This window comes from Trachypithecus francoisi, unplaced genomic scaffold (assembly GCF_009764315.1).
Source record: "Trachypithecus francoisi isolate TF-2019V2 unplaced genomic scaffold, Tfra_2.0 Contig01474, whole genome shotgun sequence".
NCBI classification, from domain to species: Eukaryota; Metazoa; Chordata; class Mammalia; order Primates; family Cercopithecidae; genus Trachypithecus; species Trachypithecus francoisi.
The window spans coordinates 19,392,638-19,412,224 of NW_022681435.1; the positions used below are offsets into that span (position 1 = coordinate 19,392,638).

Below are 19,587 nucleotides of genomic sequence, written 5' to 3' on the forward strand. Positions count from 1 at the left end.
ATTATGTTAATTGATTTTCAGATGTTAAACTGGCCTTGCCTACCCAGCATAAATTCCACTTGGTCATGGTGTATAATTCTTTTTATAAACTGCTGGATTTGATTTTTGAATATTTTGTTGAGAATTTTTGCATCTATCTTTATGAGAGATATTGGTCTGTAGTTTTCCTGTAAGGTCTTTGTCTGGTTTTGGCGTTAGAGTAATGGTGATCTCATAGAAGTATTTTCTCTGCTTATATTCCCTGAAAGGTATTTTAATCTGCATTCCCTTAATGACATAAGATTTGGTACATCTTTTCCTATCCTTAAATGTTTAAGAATAGGAAATGTTAATTTTTCCTTAAATGTTTTGTAGAATTAACCAGTAAATGTCTCTGGGCCTGTTTTGGAAGACAACTAATTATGATTTAATTTCTTTAGTAACATAGGCCTATTTGGATTGTCTATCTCTTCTTGTGTGCGAGGTTTGGCCCATTGATCTTTTAAAGACTTGGTCCATTTGGGTCTAGGTTATTAAGTTTGTGGACATACAGTTTTTCATAATATTCCTTTATTATTGTTTTAATGCCCATAGAATCTGTAGTGATATCTCCTCTTTCATTTCTAAGAATTTGTGTATTCCTTTTTTCTTAGCTGGTTAGAGATTTATTGATTGTATTGGTCTTCTCAAAGAACCAGCTTTGGTTTCTTCAATTTTTCCCTGTTTACTTTTTGCTTTCAATTTCATTAATTTCTGCTGTAATTTTTATTATTTTCTTCTCTCTGTTACTTTGTATTTGAAATGTTCTTTTCTTGTATAAACCTAGATTATTGATTTTAGACCTCTCTTATTTTCTCATGTATCCATTCAATGTACACATTTCCCACAAAGCATTGCTTTCACTGCGTCCCATGAGTTGTGATAGTTCATGATTTTATTTTCATTTAGTTCAAAATATTTTAAAATTTTTATTGAGATTTCTTTTTGACCAATGTGTTCTTTAGAAGTGTGCATTGTTTAATCTCCATGTACCTTGGTATTTTCTAGTTACTTTTCTGTTATTGATTTATAGTTTAATTCCAATATAGTCTGAGAGCAGAAATTGTATTTTTTAATTTTTTTCAAATTTAGTCAGGGTGTTTCATGGCACAGAGTGTGGTATATCTTGGTGAACATTCCGTGTGCACTTGATAAGAATGTGTAATATACTGTTTTTGAATGAAATAATTAGTAAATGTTGATTTTATTCAGTTAAATTATGATGTTGTAGAGTTCACCTATATACTTACTGATTTTTCTGCCAGCCAAATCTGTTTACTTCTGTAAAAGGAGTGTTGCAGTCTACAATTATGATATTTGATTCTGCTACTTTTTCTCAGTTCTGTCAGTTTTTTTCTCATGTAGTTTGATGCTCTGTCATTAAGTGTGTACACATTAAGAATTGTCAAGTCTCCTGGATAACTGACTTTTTATCATTATGCAATGCCCTTCTCTATCCCTAATAACCTTTCCTTGCTTTAAATTCAGCTTTGCCTGAAATTAATATAACTGCTTCTGTTTTCTTTTGACTGGTGTTAACATGGTATGATTTCTCCTTCAATTTACATTTAATGTATATGCATCTTTATATTTAAAGGTTTTCTTTTTTGACAACATATAGTTGGTCTTCTAATACACTCTATCTCTGATTTTTAATTGATGTATTTATACCATCGATACTCAAAGTGACTACTGATATAGTTGAATTAATATTTACTGTATCTGTTACTCTATTTGTTACCCTTGTTTTTGTTCCTATTTTTTGTCTTCTGCTATTTTTCTACATTTATGGCCTTCATTGTGTATTTTTATTCTTCTCCTTATTTATCATATCAGTTACTTCTTAAAAAAAAAAAAACCTTTTTAGTGGTGACCCTAGAATTTTCAATATAGATTTACAACTAATTTAATCCAATTTCATTTTCAAATAAAACAACACCCACTTCATTGATAGTGCGAGTTCTTTATAATAAGAAAATTATCCTAATTCCTTCCTTCCGTAACTTATATCATTACTGTCATTCATTTCACTTATACAGATGTATACAGAAGTATATTTATATGACATATACATAAGCACACATAATTGAACACACTGTTGTTATTATTTTGAATGAACTATTTTCTCTTAGAAAATTAACAAAATTAAGTTTTTATTTCATCTTCACTTATTCCTTCTTCAATGCCCTTTCTTTCCTTATGTGTATCTGAGTTTCTGACCTTTAAGAAGCTTTTATTATTATAAGGAAATTAAAGTAATGTTTAATGGTTTCCCAATTGGAAATATATACATATATTCCAATTTACAAAGGAAAGAGATTTAATGGATTCATAGTTCCACATGGCTGGGAGGCCTTACAATCATGGCAGAAAGTAAAAGGCACATCTCACACAGCAGCAGACAAGACAGAATCAGAGAGCCAAGCAAAAGGGGTTTCCCATTATAAAAACTATCAGATATTGTGAGACTTATTCACTACTATGAGAAAAATACGGGTGAACCACCCCTATGATTCAATCATCTCCCACTAGGTTCTTCCCACAACACAAGGGAATTATGGGAGCTACATTTCAAGATGAGATTGGGGTGGAGACACAGCCAAACCATATAACGCGCTAAAATGTGAGAATTGAAAGCCAGTCTTTTTAGATGTAAATTCTTTGTTTTCTTCATTTCTTCATGCTTTCTCAAGAAAATAAGGTTAAACACACAAAACAATATGTTATTTAAGGAGACAGATATTGAAATAAAATCCAGAATAATCAGGACAACCTATTGTGGACAGAAAAAAGGAACAGGAGGTCACCAAAAGAAAAGAAAAAAATAACTAAAGATTAATGAGATGACCAGGCGCAGTGGCTCACGCTTGTAATCCCAGCACTTTGGGAGGCCAAAGTGGATAGACCATGAGATCAGGGGACCGAGACCATCCTGGCTAATATGGTGAAACCCCGTCTCTACTAAAAATACAAAAAAAAAATTAGCTGGGCGAGGTGGCGGCGCCTATAGTCCCAGCCACTCGGGAGGCTGAGGCAGGAGAATGGCGTGAACTCGGGAGGCGGAGCTTGCAGTGAGCCGAGATCGCGCTACTGCACTCCAGCCTGGGCCACAGAGCGAGATTCAATGTAGAGAGAGTAAGTAGTTAACAATGCTAGTTGTCAGAGACAGTAATACATTTTAGGTTGGATATATGAAAGATGTCTCTACATTATAAAGAAATATAGATGCCTCTATACTATAAATTTCTATATTAAAAATTATATTAGGTCCAGGCTTAACAACACATTAAACTACACCATAAAATGTAAGAATTTTTCTCACCAAAATTCTTCTCATCTCTGAATACTATTTTTATAGAAATAAAGATATCGCTGAGTTTTAAAGGTTTTTATAATTATTCAGATAACAAAAGAATCATAGAACTTAGAACACTTAATAAAGTCATCAAGGCTGTGTTCTCTGAACACATCAAGTTGTTACTTTTTTTACCTACTGCAAATAGAAATATTACGTGTATTAATTTAATTGCTGCTTTTAAGTCATTCTTACCATTTCCCTATTTTTAGAACAAAGACCTTTTGCAAAACATTTTTCTTTTCTCTCAGCTCCTCCAATATTACTACCAAATGTATCACATTCTGTCATCAGTTAATTGACTGATCCAGGCATTGTCATCATAGAGCAGACAGGAGAGGGCAGAGCTTCCTGTCAGCACTGAGCTCTCATTAGTGCTTGCTCAAAACGCTGGCTAGCAAAGATTTGTATGATCACCATTCAGTTCAGAAAGGAAAAGTTGCCATGATCAATTATTACCATCAGCTGTGGTGGATTAAGGAAAGTGTAGACTCTACAGGTCATAAATTTACCATTCCAAGATTTTATACCACTATAGACTGAATGCTTGTGTCCTCCCCAAATTCCTGTGTTGAAACCCCAGTGCCTATATGATGGCATTTGGACTTGGTGCCTCTGGAGGGTAATTAGGATTTGATTGGGTCTTGAGAGAAGCACTTCTATAATGGGATTAATGTCCTTGTAAAAGGAAGAAAAGATGCGAGATCTTTCTCTCTGTCTCCACGTCATGCTAAGGAAACACCAAGCAAAAACCCGAGGAAAGACATCATCTGCAAACCACGAAGAAAGTCCTCACCAGACAGTGAACCAGAGGGCATCTTGCTCTTGGACTTTGCAGCCTCCAGAACCATGAGACATAAATGTTTTTAATTTAAGCCACGCAGTTGGTGGCGTTCTGTTACAGCAACTGCAGCTGACTATGACCAGTTACTTAGGACTAAAATTTGTATAACAAGAGTTTCCTCCCAGGTCCAGCAGTAGGATTCTTCACTATGAAATGGGATACAGCAGGGAAGGCTTTGTGAACTTAGCTAAGTGAGTACTGGCTGCACATGTGACCTACCCCATAATCACAGTGGAGTTGAGTGAGTGGTCTGGTCAATAAACTTATGAGAAATCAGATAATTCTTAGAGCATTCATATATAATCAGAAGCAGTGAACCTTCCAAAAAGTGTGGGATTCCTGATGCAGATGTGGAAACCTCCAGTGCATTTGGCTAGGTGGTTGATGCAGAGATGCAGAGTATGGAAGAGATAAGAAAATGACCATATGTATCTTAAGTATCTTCCACATCCATAAAATAAAGTTAAATCTAAAGAAAGGTGATTAAAGGCCGGGCGCGGTGGCTCAAGCCTATAATCCCAGCACTTGGGAGGCCGAGATGGGCGGATCACGAGGTCAGAAGATCGAGACCATCCTGGCTAACGCGGTGAAACCCTGTCTCTACTAAAAAATACAAAAAACTAGCTGGGCGAGGTGGCAGGCGCCTGTAGTCCCAGCTACTCAGGAGGCTGAGGCAGGAGAATGGCGTAAACCCGGGAGGCGGAGCTTGCAGTGAGCTGAGATTGGGCCACTGCACTCCAGCCTGGGCAGCAGAGCAAGACTCTGTCTCAAAAAAAAAAAAAAGAAAGGTGATTAAAAACTCAGAAAGACAAATATTGCATGATCTTACTCATACGTAGGAGCTCAAAAGCAAGTTGATCTCATGGAGTAGAGAGTACAATGGTAGGTACTAAAGGGCTGGGAAGAGTGTGGGTGGGCATGTGCTGCAGGGTGGGGACCAAGAGAGGTTGCTTAATGGGTACAAATATGCAATTAGATAGAACTCATCCATTCTAACGTTCAATAACAGAATAAGCTATCTGTTGTTAACAACAATGTATTGCATATTTCAAAAAAGCTAGAAGAGACGGCATGAAGTATTCTCAAAATATAGAGATGATTTAAATACTCAAGGCCACGTATATCTCAAATAGCCTGACTTGATCATTACACATTATATGCATGTCATGAAATATCACGAGTATCCATAAAAAAGAAAAGTGATATAAACTAATAATAATTGTGACAATAATTAATAAAATTTTAATACTAGGTAATTGAATTAAAAACTTTACTTGTTTCTGTTCCTTTATTCAATTGACAATTATTTGGTCTTTGCTATATGCCTAGCACTAGTGCAGACATTGATTATCCAGTGGTGAGAGGAAATCAACATGGTTCATCCTCTCAAATAATTTAGGGCCCATAATATTATTTAATTTTTCTTATGACCTTGAAAAATTGGTAGTCTAATTAACCTTATACCTACATACAAAGTATGAAGTAATTGAGGCTTACACAGATAACATGATGTGTCCAAGTCCCCTCAGCTACAAATGCTATTGCCAGAATTTAAACTCAGGCCAACTGAGAGTCAGATGCCTTATTTTAATTACTAAATGATATATAAAAAAGTAAAAAATAATAATCTTTAAGTTACCATGTCATAAATGTTAAAACCAATAGGAAGAATAATATAAGAAATATAATCATGTTTATTGGTTGAGATGTGCACTCAGTTTGAAGAAACTAATTAGAACTCTGGTCATGGTTCTCAGAATAGTATTAATTGAAAGTGGAAGAATATTTTCTTGTATCTATTCCAGTAAGTCACGCTGCTACTTGTCTGGTTAGATACAAAGTTGATAGAGGGAAGGGTCTCAATCCAGTTTTGCTTTGTTTTGAGAAAGAGTCTTGTTCTGTATCTCAGGCTGGCGTGTAGGGATTATCATAGTTCACTAGTCTTGACCTCCAGGGATCAAGCAATCCTCCCACTTCAGCCTCCTGAGTAGCTAGGGTTACAGACATGCACCACCACCCCTGGCTAATTGTTTATTTTAATAGCAATAGGATCTCCCTATGTTGCCCAGGCTGGTCTTGAACTTCTGGCCTTAAGGGATCCTCCCAACTCAGCCTTCCAAAGTGTTGGGATTATAGACACAAGCCACTGTGCTTAGTCTAAATTTATTTTGTAGGAAATGACTTCTGATCACCGTAATGTTTCAAAATGGAATGGTTACGTCTTTCTCCCTCAACTCCAACACACAGAAAAAGAAGGTGGTATGGTTGGAATAAAGAATGAGAAATATGATGAAAAGCTGGGAACAAGAATGCCTTCTGATGGGGAAGTGCTGGTGCATTTTTAGGACCATGAAGATAAGCAGTATATTAAGTAATGTTTCCTATATAGAGCTGCCATTGCTGTGGGACAGTCTTCAGTTCCTCCTAATGACAGTTATGTGTCCATGATCTTTGTGGAAAGGAAATGAAGCAGAGTGTTGTCTAGACTGGGAAGAGAGGGTGGCAAGAGAAGAGGGCACACAATATGACTGCATGGCTTGGGACAGGCTGCAGTACAGCAGGAGGCTGCTTCATCGACGCAGCCGTGAGAGACATAAGTCTCCTGTGAATAACTGCAAACACTGGGTTGTTCCCAGTGCCAGAAACATAATTGGTTAGGCCCAATGCAAGATGAAATGCAGAAACCATTACCAAAAAAAAAAAAAAAAAAAAGAAAGAAAGAAAGAAAGAAAAAACAAAACAGCAGGAAAATAGTGCTGTGAAAGGCATTACATATCAAACATTTTTACTTTAAATATATTGTATTACTTAAAGAATGTAATAAAATAATCTTGACAAATGAGTAATAGCATAAATTTACAAATTACAAACCTAACTTTGGAGTTTTAATGTAATATAATACATAGTAATAGTGTATAGTATTAATGCAGTATCTCAACTGGGCATGAGAAGTTTCTGATTAGCTTTTCTATAAATTAATTGATTTTGTCATCAAAATCTACACGTTTAACCAATGCATTTTCAACAGATATAATTCAATGTGGCATTGAATTATGGAGTAGAGAGTAGAATGGTAGATATGACCATTCTTAGGTAGTAAGAATGGGATCTTACTAGATCTTAAATATTCTGGGTAATTTTTACTTCTGAAAAAGGCATTTTTGTCTTTGATGCAACTGTTGTTGAAGCTGTGAGGTGTATTTTGTAGGCTGTAATAAAATTAGGATACACTTTTATAAGTTAATTTTAGATAAAAATTTATCACATCCAGAGCTGATAATTTTCACAGAAGAATTTTTCTTAAAATATTCTAATTCTTTATACAAATTAGTTCCATCTATGTTCAAATTCAATTTTAAATGCAAATTTGAAGATTTTTAAGAACTTCAGGGCAGCAGCAGAGCATTAAACTAATTTTAGGGCAGGGGTTCTAAGGGCAGGGCCCATGGAATTGTGCAGATAGCCCATGAGGCCAGCCAGCTGCACTAGGTCTTTTGTATCCTAGATTGTGAAATGAAGTGTCGTGTTAAATAAAAGTGAGATATACCAAAACCAGATTTATAGAGTGGTGACTTTTGGAGCCATGTTGGCTTTATCTTCAACAACACTGGAAGATATCCAGATAAACCAGTGTTTATATTTTTATTTTTTAACTCTTGATGAGACACTCTGCCTTGACGCTGTTCCTCCCAATACCTAACGAACCCTTCCTATATCTGTAAATTCCAGGAAAATACATTTCTACTCAATTATCACCTGGGAGAGGGATTCAAAAAGTCCACTGAAATGACTTGTCCTTGAATAATTGCAAAAAAAAAAAAAAAAAAAAAGCAGAGAAGAACAGAATTACTCCTGTGATAATACTGAATAATCTAATGTTACAAGAAAAACAGAAAAAAGAAAATCTGTATAAATCAATTTCACCTTACTAAATAGTGGAAAGCCTAGTTTAATAATAATTAATCCCAGTATAATTTAAAATTTAACGTATTATTGGCATATTAGTAACACTTTGCCAACAGACTGTCTCTCATCAATTTTCCAGAGACTACAAATGTAAAATAATTATGAAATAATTAGGGAAAATGTTGAACCTCCTTCTATTCTCCTTACAAAACTATATACACAAGATCAAACTTAGCTTTTTACACTCAAAGAAGAATGTAAATATATTTTCTAATTTCCCTCTCAGATTCCTAATGACATTACTTAGGTTACAAAAGCTTAAAAAATACATTTTGCTCATTACTTTAAAATATCTTATTAAATTATCCCCGCAACAAGTATGTAGGTCTATCCTTATTTCCGTAGATAAAAAGAGTTTTTTGCCAATGAATCTTTTCTAGATTTGGAATTTGGAAAAGCATGCGCTTGAAGTGGCAACTTTTTATCTTCTTCGTAATCCAATCCGACATGACATATTCAAAAGTGAAAAGTAAGTCACTTGACTGACATTTTTATCTCTCCAACTCAAGTTCCACTCTATTACTGGAATTTAGAAAGAGACTCACTTATAATTGCAGGGCCAGGTCATGATTTCTATTTAGAAGAGAAGCCAGCACACACCAACTACTCAGTATCATAACTAGTTAGGAGCTTTGAGAATTTCTTCTAGAAATATTGTCCTTTCTGAGACAAAGTTTGGATTTTGGGAAACACAATGGCATGTTTTAGTCCTTCCCCTTGGTCAGCAATAGTATAATTTCTGCCAACTACTGATGAGCAGAGGCACGACTCCATGTGAACTCTAACCTCTGAACGTTTTACTTGACTGAACTGTGTATTTGCTGCTTTCTTAAGTGTGGAATGTGATGAGGTGGGGAACAGGAAGAATCCGTGGTTATTCCTAGTATCAGTGATTATAAATAAATCATCAGCAGTTGGCAGAAATTATACTATTGCTGATCATCAAGGCATTGAGTTCACTGAGTTGCTGGATCAGTGTATTGGTGGATTCAGAAGTTTCAGTGTTGGTAGATCAAGAAGTTTCCATGTTGGTTCAAGGTTATGGCTGTGGCAGTAACATTTAACTGGGGATCTATATAACTCAAGGTGACAGCATCATAATTTATAGGGTGAAACATTTAAAATTCATCCATAACTGCAATCCAAGAGCATATGTGCGTCTTTAAAACAAATTCTGGAGCTGCATAAGAAGGTGCTGTAATCCATGTCTCCAACATCCTCCAAAGTGTTTAGAGCACACAATAGCCGTTGCATGACACACTGTAGCAAAACTTACCACACTGATTTTGTAAGTCACTAAGATATTTATTAAACACTACACTTTCTGCAGTGTTTTAGAATCAATGTTTTTTTTTTTTCCAGAGCTTCAGTCCTACTCTAAAATTTGTGTTTTCCAATACTACAATAAAAATTTTTAAAAAAACCTTTTTCAACGGATTCCTATTCTTTATCATCACAAGCCCTAAATACAAGAAGTAATGTTGGCCTAATGTCTGCCATAATTGCTAGCTTATTTTCATGGCATTAGAAAGCCTGAGGTGACTAGTTGGCTGCTGTTTTAGAGATTCACAGATCTCTGGAGGATGTGATCTTATGAACTATACTGGTATAAATTGTCAAGTACTGGCCGGGCGCGGTGGCTCAAGCCTGTAATCCCAGCACTTTGGGAGGCCGAGACGGGCGGATCACAAGGTCAGGAGATCGAGACCATCCTGGCTAACACGGTGAAACCCCGTCTCTACTAAAAAAAAAAATACAAAAAACTAGCCGCGCGAAGTGGCGGGCACCTGTAGTCCCAGCTACTCGGGAGGCTGAGGCAGGAGAATGGCGTAAACCCGGGAGGCGGAGCTTGCAGTGAGCTGAGATCCGGCCACTGCACTCCAGCCTGGGTGACAGAGAGAGATTCCGTCTCAAAAAATAAATAAATAAATAAATAAATAAATAAATAAATAAATAAATTGTCAAGTACTCATCTGTCTTTTGCCTTTGACCATTGTTTAACCTACTTCAATTTTCAGAGATAAAAAAATTTTTCATCAAAGCATCTAAATATTTAAGGTCAGGAAGACTGCACAGAAATCAGAACAGTGACTTTTATCTCAGTACTTACATTGAAATATAAGAAATAATGTAATCTCTAGGACATAATATATGTTTAAAACAAAATACTGTGACACAGATTAGTTCAAACAACACTTTTCTTACACCAAATCTCAGAATAAGGTATATTTGCGTATAGACTTTTTGTATAATTTCAATTCGTGTTTCATCTTAAAAGTTAAACTAATGCAGTTTATTTCGTGAATAGTGTGTGAACTCTTTTTGTTTTTTTTTTTTTTGAGACGGAGTCTCGCTCTGTCGCCCAGGCTGGAGTGCAGTGGCCGGATCTCAGCTCACTGCAAGCTCCGCCTCCCGGGTTCACGCCATTCTCCTGCCTCAGCCTCCCGAGTAGCTGGGACTACAGACGCCCGCCACCTCGCCCGGCTAGTTTTGTGTATTTTTTTATAAGAGATGGGATTTCACCTTGTTAGCCAGGAAGGTCTCCATCCTCTGACTTCGTGTTCTGCCCTCCTCGGCCTCCCAGAGTGCTAGGATTACAGGCGTGAGCCACCGCGCCTGGCCGTGAACTCTTACTATAATGTCACCATTCTTTTTCAGTACTAAAATGTGTATCAGGATTTGGGGCCCTATTTCTGAGATATAAATATGATGTTGGTACACTGTTCACCTCGAGTTCACTGTGTGTGCATGTGTGTATTGAATGAGACTCCATTATGTTTACAGGGTTCAGTACTATGAGTGGCTTATTCCGGGGACTGAGATCACTCCTAGAGAGTCAGAGGTTGATATGGTTTGGCTCTATGTCCCCACCCAAATCTCACGTTGAAGTGTTGGAGGTAGTGCCTGGTGGGAGGTGATTTGATCATGGGGGGTGGTTTCTAATGCTTTAGCACCTAGTGCTGTCTCGTGATAGAGTTCTCGCGGGATCTGGTTGTTAGAACGTGTGTGGCACCTTCCCCTTCACTCCCTCACTTACTCCTGCTCCGCTGTGTGAAGAAAGTGCTTGCTTCCTCTTTGCCCTCTGCCATAATTGGACGTTTCCTGAGGCCTCTCCAACCACGTTTCCTGTACAGCCTGTGGAAGTGGGAGTCAAGTAAAACTCTTTTCTTCATAAATTACCCAGTCTCAGGTAGTTCTTTCTAGCAGTGTGAGAATGGACTATACAAAACTTTCTTAAAATGACAAGTTTACTGAATTATGAAAAAATCATAAAGTAAAAATCATCACCTCCTAGAATCTTTTGTCAGAGATTACTAAATCCTGTAAAATGTCAAAATAATCTGCAGTCTGCTTAAAGAGTCCTCAGATCTACAAAACCTAAATAAAGACTTGGAGGGATGAAATTTCAACAGAAGCTGTGAAAAGCCCTCGGCATGATAGAGTTCTATAGCGACAGTATACTAGCATGGGGGAAAACAGCTATTATATTGACAGTAATCTAACAACATGGAAGATTCAGGTTTTTCTAGAGATATATTCTATCCTGTTTTATGCCTTTTTACAAAAAACAGAGAGAAATATTTTAAGACTGAATTCAATATTGCCAGACCTTCATTTTTGGCTTTTGCCTGCATTTACCAAAAATATCTCACAAGTAAGTTTTCTTACTTGAAGTGAACATTTGTATTAGTATTTTCTCCAGATATACTTATCTTCAAGCCTGCAGCCCACTTCAGTGTAACTCTACAATTACCATCCCCTTATGCTTGCCTGATAGTGAGAATATATTCACAAATTTAAGCTGGTTCCAGTCTGTTGAATAGGAATATAATTTTAATGTGGAATATGGCTTTTGTGGCTATTTTAGGAGAACTTTTGGTATGAGATTAAAAGAAAATTCTGCTTCCTAATTAATTGAGGCTGTTTATCAGACAGTGAGTTCTGAACACCATGAGTGAGATAGACAACTGTCAAAAAAGGTTTACATAAAATCCAATTATTATTATTATTATTTTTTGAGACAGAGCTGCCCAGGCTGGAGAGCAGTGGCATGATCTCGGATCACTGCAACCTCTGCCTCCCAAGTTCAATCAATTCTCCTGCCTCAGCCTCCTCAGTAGCTGGGACTTCAGGCACACGCTGCCATGCCTGGCTGATTTTTTGTATTTTAGTAGAGACAGGGTTTCACTGTGTTGCCCAGGCTGGTCCTGAACTCCTGAGTTTAGACAATGCACCTGCCTCGGCCTCCCAAAGTGCTGGGATTACAGGTGTGAGCCACCACGCCCGGCCTTACCATTTTGTTTCTCTATTCAAGTTATATTAAGGAATAATAAACCATTAAGTACATAATTTCTTCAGCCCTCTGAAGTTCTCTGAAATATATCAAAACCGAAACAAACAGAAACTCCCCAAAATCTTCTCCCATCCTTATCTTAAGAAGTATTAGGTTGGTGCAAAAGTAATTGTGGTTTTGCCATTAAAAGTAATGACAAAAATAGCAATTGTATTTGCAACAATTCAATATATTTTGAAAAAGCACAACCCCATCTACAGTTAAACTACCTATCCAAGAGTCAGAATTCTCTTTAGAGGCAACATAACCAGCCTCCTTTTTAAAACATTTTGTATTGGAAGTGTGTTTTCCAATTCCAATTAATTCCAGTCTGTTTTGGAGCCTGAAGGGTATAGAATCTCTTTGTTTTTACATAGATATAATGAAGATAAACATTAGTATGAAAAAATTCTCTAGGCATAAAATATGCCATAAATGTCTTTGCACAATTACTGTGGATTTTTAAATGAATATGTTTTTCCTTGGAGAAAAGTAGACCACACGTAATAATTTCTCACAAATATTTACCAAATCATCTTTTTACCAAATAAAGAAATGATTGCCACATGGCAAATATTAAATAAATGGTTTTGACTTATGAATTTAAAGTCCAAGAGTCCCCCTGGAGCTACATTTTAATTAACCCCAGAATTTATATAAAGCTAACTTGAGCTGCTAAAATTAAAAAAAAAACAAAAACACTAAAAATATGTTTCTTTCAACTTTGATTGATTTCTTCTTAAAACTTTATTTGCTATGAAATTCCCTAAATATTATTTCATAGCCATCTCTAGAGCTTGTCATTGTGATTTAAGGTGCCTAATGAGGTTGCCCATGCAACAGGTTTTACAATCGTTAGAATCCATATTCCAAATGCTGCAGGCTCTATGCTTTCAATATATGTTTTAATGGAGATAATAAACTTATAGAAATGAGCTGTTTTCCTTGAAAGATACTAGCGAGTTACATTCCCAATGAAAGATAGTTATCATATCACAGGTCCCTCTTATGAAAAGTTATCTACACATTGACAAGGAAGGCAGATTTAAAGTGTTTTGACAAAAAGTTAAATAAATCAACTACTTAAAATTGTCAGAATAATGAATTTCCATTTCCCATCACCATTTCCTTTGTTTGAATGAAAATGTAATACTATTACTTAATGGTTTTGCAATAAAATTAGAAAATTCCTGCCCTTCTCTTTTCTTCCCAACTCTTCCTCCAAACAAAAGTCAAAATTCTCATTTACTGCTTCATAAATGTTCAATATATGACGGTTATTGAAAAGCATCCTATACAGATGCACACATGTTGCCTATAATGGAAGAACATTTTATGAAGTAGAAAGTAACATAATGGGCTCACATAAATAGAACTTACTGTTTTTGCCATATGCTCCATGATCCAAAACCTTGGTAGAAATCTGACTTGGCTCACCAAAAACTCACAGTGCTGGCTGAAGCACCACATGTTGGAGTAATGCCTCTGGAGTATAGTTTATGGTTTAGCTTGGCAAAAAACACACAGTACCTTTTCTCACAAGGCCAGAATTCATTGATCTGGAACAAAACAGGAAAGATGGGAGAGCTCTTTTTCTCTGCACACTTAATAACCTCTTTTTATTTTTTTGGTGGAGTCTTGCTTTGTTGCCCAGGCTGGGGTGCAGCAGCTCTATCTTGGCTTACTGCAGCCTCTGCTTCCCGAGTTCCACCGATTCTCCTGCCTCAGCCTCCTGGGTAGCTGGGATTTCAGGCACATGCTACCACACCTGGCTAATTTTTGTATTTTTAGTAGAAATGGGGTTTCACCACGTCGGCCAGTCTGGTCTCGAACTCCTGACCTCAGGTGATCTGCCTGCCTTGGCCTCCCAAAGTGCTGGGATTACAGGCGTGAGCCACCATGCCCAGCCCACTTAATAACCTCTTCAGGAATTTTCCTTCTTCCTGCTATACCTTTGTGTTCAGTGGGTTGGGAGATCCATTTACCCAGGGATACATAATCATGAGGCAACCTCAGCTTCCATAAGAGTTCATTAAATTGGAAGCCTCAATGACACATTAATGTATTTTCCTCTCACGTTGATGAACCAACATAAAAAGAAATGGGTTACTGTCCTGGCCAGGGTTATTGATTATCTTACAAAGGGGATATTTGGTCCAGCTATAGTGGCTCATGCCTGTAATCCCAGCAGTTTGGGAGGCTGAGGTAGGCAGATCACTTGAGGCCAAGTGTTTGAGACCAGCCTGGCCAACATGGTGAAACCTCATCTCTACTGAAAACACAAAATAAATAAATAAATAAATAAAAATAGCCAGGCATTGGTGGTGCATGCCTGTAATTCCAGCTACTCGGGATGCTAAGGTGGGAAGATTACTTGAATCCGAGAGATGGAGGGTGCGGTGAGCTGAGATCATGTCACTGCACTCTAGTGTGGGCAACAGCAAGATTCTGTCTCAAAAAAACAAAACTAAACTAAACTAAAATGAAAAAACAAAACAACACAACAACAAAAAACAACAAAAGGAATATTTGATACTGGTATGCTACAGAACCAAGAAGGACTCCCTGGAACCAAGGACATTTACTGGATCTCATGTCCAATAATTATGGTTTATAAGAAGCTGGCAAACAAAAGTAAAAGATGATCACCAAAGGAATGTCCAATAATTATGGACAATAATTATGGTTTATAAGAAGCTGGCAAACAAAAGTAAAAGATGATCACCAAAGGAAAGGAAAGTTTGGGTAACTACCCTATTGTAAAACAAACAATGAAACAAACTAATTGTTTTCCAAAAGCCAGGGGTTCAGTCTAGGTGCTGCTGCTCACTGAACAGAAAGCCAGTCATTGAGACAATGAGTATTGACAGGGAAGAGGCTTTAATTGGGTGTTTCAGCCAAGGAGATGGGATATAAGTCTCAAATCCATCTCCTTGACCTATATAGGAAGAAAGAAATGTAACTATGTGTGGGAAAACAGGTAATAGGAAGGGGTGAGCTAGAGAAGTTGCTCAACAAGAAGCAGATGGCTGGTTAGAAAAACAAGATTAAGGGAGGGGGAAGGAAGAAATGAAGAATGAAAGGTCTGGCATCTCATTGTTTGGATGCAGTGATCCAGTGAGTTTCATTTCTTTGATAATTTTTGAAAGGTCTAAGGGTCATTTACTGAGGAAGGAACTCAAAGAAAACAAATGTAAGATTCAAGCCTTAAGACTAGAAGGGTCAATTTCTATGCTTATCCAAAAACAAACAAACAAAACAAAGCAAAACAAAACTGTCTATGGGACAATTCGTTTTGTTTCATTAAATAAAAGAAATAATAAAAAAGAAATTGGATGGTGGAAGAATACAGTTAGATTGACTGTCAACTTAGACTTCGCTGATCAGCTAAATTGTGAAGTTTGTAAAAACTATATTTAGTATGAACTAATTGTTCACCCTTGCCTCCTTACATAAAGAAGACTAGAGGTGAATAAAGTTATAATCTATGTTCATGGAAGGAATATAACTGAACCAACACATGATGATGTAATGACTAATGGACTTTGGACATTGTCTGCATTGAGATTACTCCAGTGTAGGTGAAGGACAAAATAAATCTTGAGATATGAAAGGGTGCAACTTTATGTTATGTGCCATCTTCCTCATTCATTGTGTGACTTTTGCTGCTCCTTTTTGTGCCCCAGGAGACAGACCTCTATCATCCCTGATTTATGGTTCATAATGGCTAATGGGATACTCTGGAAAGACTTAGAGTGAAGAAGGAAAGGAAGTTTGGGGTGTTTATTTTCTTTCATGAGTTTATTTTCTTTCCTGCCTCAGTCTTGTTTGATGATAGCTTCTTTCCTCTATGGTCTTAGGTCCTGTTGAGAGCCCCTTCCTGCACAACTGAAATTCTCTTTCTTCTTAAGGTAATTTTATGTCTCTCTAAAAATGTATCCATTTCACCCAAGTTATTTAAATTTTTGTCATGCAATTGTGTATAATAGTTCCTCACAAGGTTTTTATTCTTATAGGTATGTCCTGTATTTCATTCTGGATTTCAGCAATTTTAGTCTTCTTCCCTTCTATTTTTCTTCGTCATTGTAGTTAAAGGCTTGTAAATTGTACTGGTCTTTTCAAATAAGCAACTTTTGGTTTTGTTGATTTTATCTATTGTTTTCAAGTCTCTACGTTACTTAATTCCTCTCTAAACTTATTATTTCCTCCCTTCTTGCTTTGGATTTTGTTTTCTTTTTCTAGTTTCTTAAAAGTTATGTGTAGCTTTTTGTTTGAAAATATTTCTTCTGTGTCAATGTAGCTGCTTACGGCTATAAATTTTCTTCTGATAACTCTTTCTGCTGTATCCCTTTAGTTTTGGTAGATCATATTTTGTTTTTATGACAAAGTGTTTTGTAACTTTTATTATGATTTGCTTTATCATCAGTTATTTAGGAAGTTTTTAAGTTTCTACATGTTTCTGATTTTTTGAAATCATATTGTTGTTGACTTACAACTTCATTTCATTGTGGCTAACAAACATAATTTATGTGATTCCAATTCTATTAAATTTATTTAAACTTGTTTAATGGGCAAATATATAACCTATTCTGCATAATGTTCTACGTGTACTTTAGAAAAAAGTATATTCTTCTGTTATGATTGGAGTGTTTTTCTAGATTCTGTTAGTTGCATTTGGTATCTAGTGTTTGTATTAATCATGGTTCTCTAGAGGGACAGTACTAATGAATATATATAATTATATATTAAATTATTTATTATATAATATAAAATATATTTATTATATTACAATATGTTAAATTATCTAACTTAAATTAAATTATAGAAAATATATTAAAGTATATAAAATATATAATATATTAAAATTTATTATATAATATAAAAATATTACATTTATTATATATATAAATAAAGGGGAGTTTATTAAGTATTAACTCACATGATCGCAAGGTCACACAATAGGCCATCCACAGGCTGAGGAGCAAGGAGGGCCAATCCGAGTTCCAAAACTGAAGAACTTCTTCAGCTTTCAATTTTTTTGGAGTCCGAGATTCGAGGGCGGGAAGCATTGAGCATGGGAGAAAGATGTAGGCTGGGAGGCTAGGCCAGTCTCTCTTTTCACGTGTTTCTGCCTACTTATATTTGAGCTGCTCTGGCAGCTGGGTAGATTGTGCCATCCAGATTAAGGGTGGGTCTGCCTTCCCCAGCCCACTGACTCAAACGTTAATCTCCTTTGGCAGCACCCTCACAGACACACCCAGGTTCAATACATCTTTGTACCCTTCAATCCACTCGAGTTGACACTCGGTATTAACTATCACAGTGTTGTTCAGTTCTTCAGATTTCACTAATATTTTGTCTAGTTGGTCTACCCGTTGTTTTAAGTGTGGGTATTGATATACCCAACCATTTTTCCTAAATTGTTTATTCCTCTTTTCATTTCTGTCAGGTTTCTCTTCATATAATTTTTAGCCTATTGTGAGGAGTATATATATTTAAAATTATGTTTTTTTGATGAACTGTCACTTTCATCATTATAAAATGCTCTTTTTCTGCTGCTAATATAGCCATACCAGCTCTCTTTTTATCACTTTGTCTTATGGGATGAATGTTTTTATCAGTTAATATTCAACTCATTTATGTATTTGCATTATAAATAATTATTTTGTAGATGGCATATAGTTGGGATGTTTATTAAATCTATTTTTACCAAACTCTGCCTTTTAATCAGAGTTTAATTCATTTACACTTAATATGATAATTGATAAGGTGGGATTTATGCCTACCATTTTGCTATATTTTCTATTTGTTTATTTGTTTTATTTTTTTCCTCAGTCCTCCATTATAGTATTCTTTTGTGTTAAATAAATTATTTTATTGTACCATTGTTGTTCTCTTATTCATTCTTTTACAGCATATTTTAAATTTTATTTTTATTAGTGGCCCAGGCTTTATAATTAACATCTAAATTTACAATGATCTTATTAAGATTAACACTTTTCTTTCAATAATGTACACAAATTTTGTTTCTTTATAGTCCTATTCCCCACTCCTCTTCTTCTATTTCACTTTTTAAAAAATTGCCAAGGTATTCCTGGATTATTTATTTATTGTCACAGAGTACATTTTAATAGATGATTTGTTCATCAATATAGATTGATTATCATTACATTATACAACTGTATTTTAGATGATACAGACAAAAATAAAAGAGAGTTATGAAAAATACATTTGTACTCTTATATTTAGTAATACAGTTACATTTACTGGTTAGACTTCTATTTCTTCATGTGAATTTGAGTTACTCTCAAGTGTACTTTCATTTCAGCCTGAGAGATTCTAGTATTTCTTGTAGTGGAAATCTACTAACCATGAACCATCTCAAGTTTTGTTTTTCTGAGAATATCTTACTTTCTCCTTCATTTTTTTGAATAATTGTTTCACCATATGTAAATTTTTGAGGACTTTTTAAAAAAAGTTTGCACTTTATGTAAGTCGTCCTATTAATTTATTACTTCCATGATGTCTGTTGAAAAATCAGCTGTTAATCTTATTGAGGATTACTTGTATGTAATGATGTCAGCCTGTCCGAAGTTCCCAGTACACAGGAGCGAGTTCCCAGATGGCATAGGGTAGGAATAACAGCTTACTACTTTTGCTGTTTCTTAGTACTTCACTATCTGCTGTTGGTTTTCTCAACACATAATAGTCTCTTTTAAAAAATATTGTTTTTTGAATTTAATTTTTTGTTTTAAATTTAATTTTAAAAATGGACATACCCTTTCAGTATATCATTTTTTTCCAACTGAACAATGACCAATCAATATAGCCATCAAATTCAATAGAACTGAAACATTTCAGGCACCAAATATGTGCAAAGCAGAGAGCTAAATTCTACAGTTGTTTTAAAAAGGGCAACAGTAAATTTTCTATGAAATCATGTTTAATTTTGCTTTCTGATATTTTCTTTAAATCCATATTGCTTTAGATATAATTTATTCAACGTCCATTTATTTTTCTTTAAGATATTGCTACAGATTTAAAAAATAAGCATACTAAAACAGAAAGAGG

General features: G+C 35.6%; 1 long non-coding RNA gene across 1 annotated transcript in view; it reads right to left on the reverse strand.

Annotated features, from left to right (window-relative positions):
* Positions 1–13,907: 13,907 nt before the first annotated feature.
* LOC117098941 overlaps positions 13,908–19,587 on the reverse strand; it is a 50,856-nt gene continuing 45,176 nt past the window's right edge. Inside the window, exon 3 of the long non-coding RNA XR_004443655.1 lies at positions 13,908–14,075. This is a non-coding gene — a long non-coding RNA (uncharacterized LOC117098941). The remainder of the gene's footprint in view (positions 14,076–19,587) is intronic.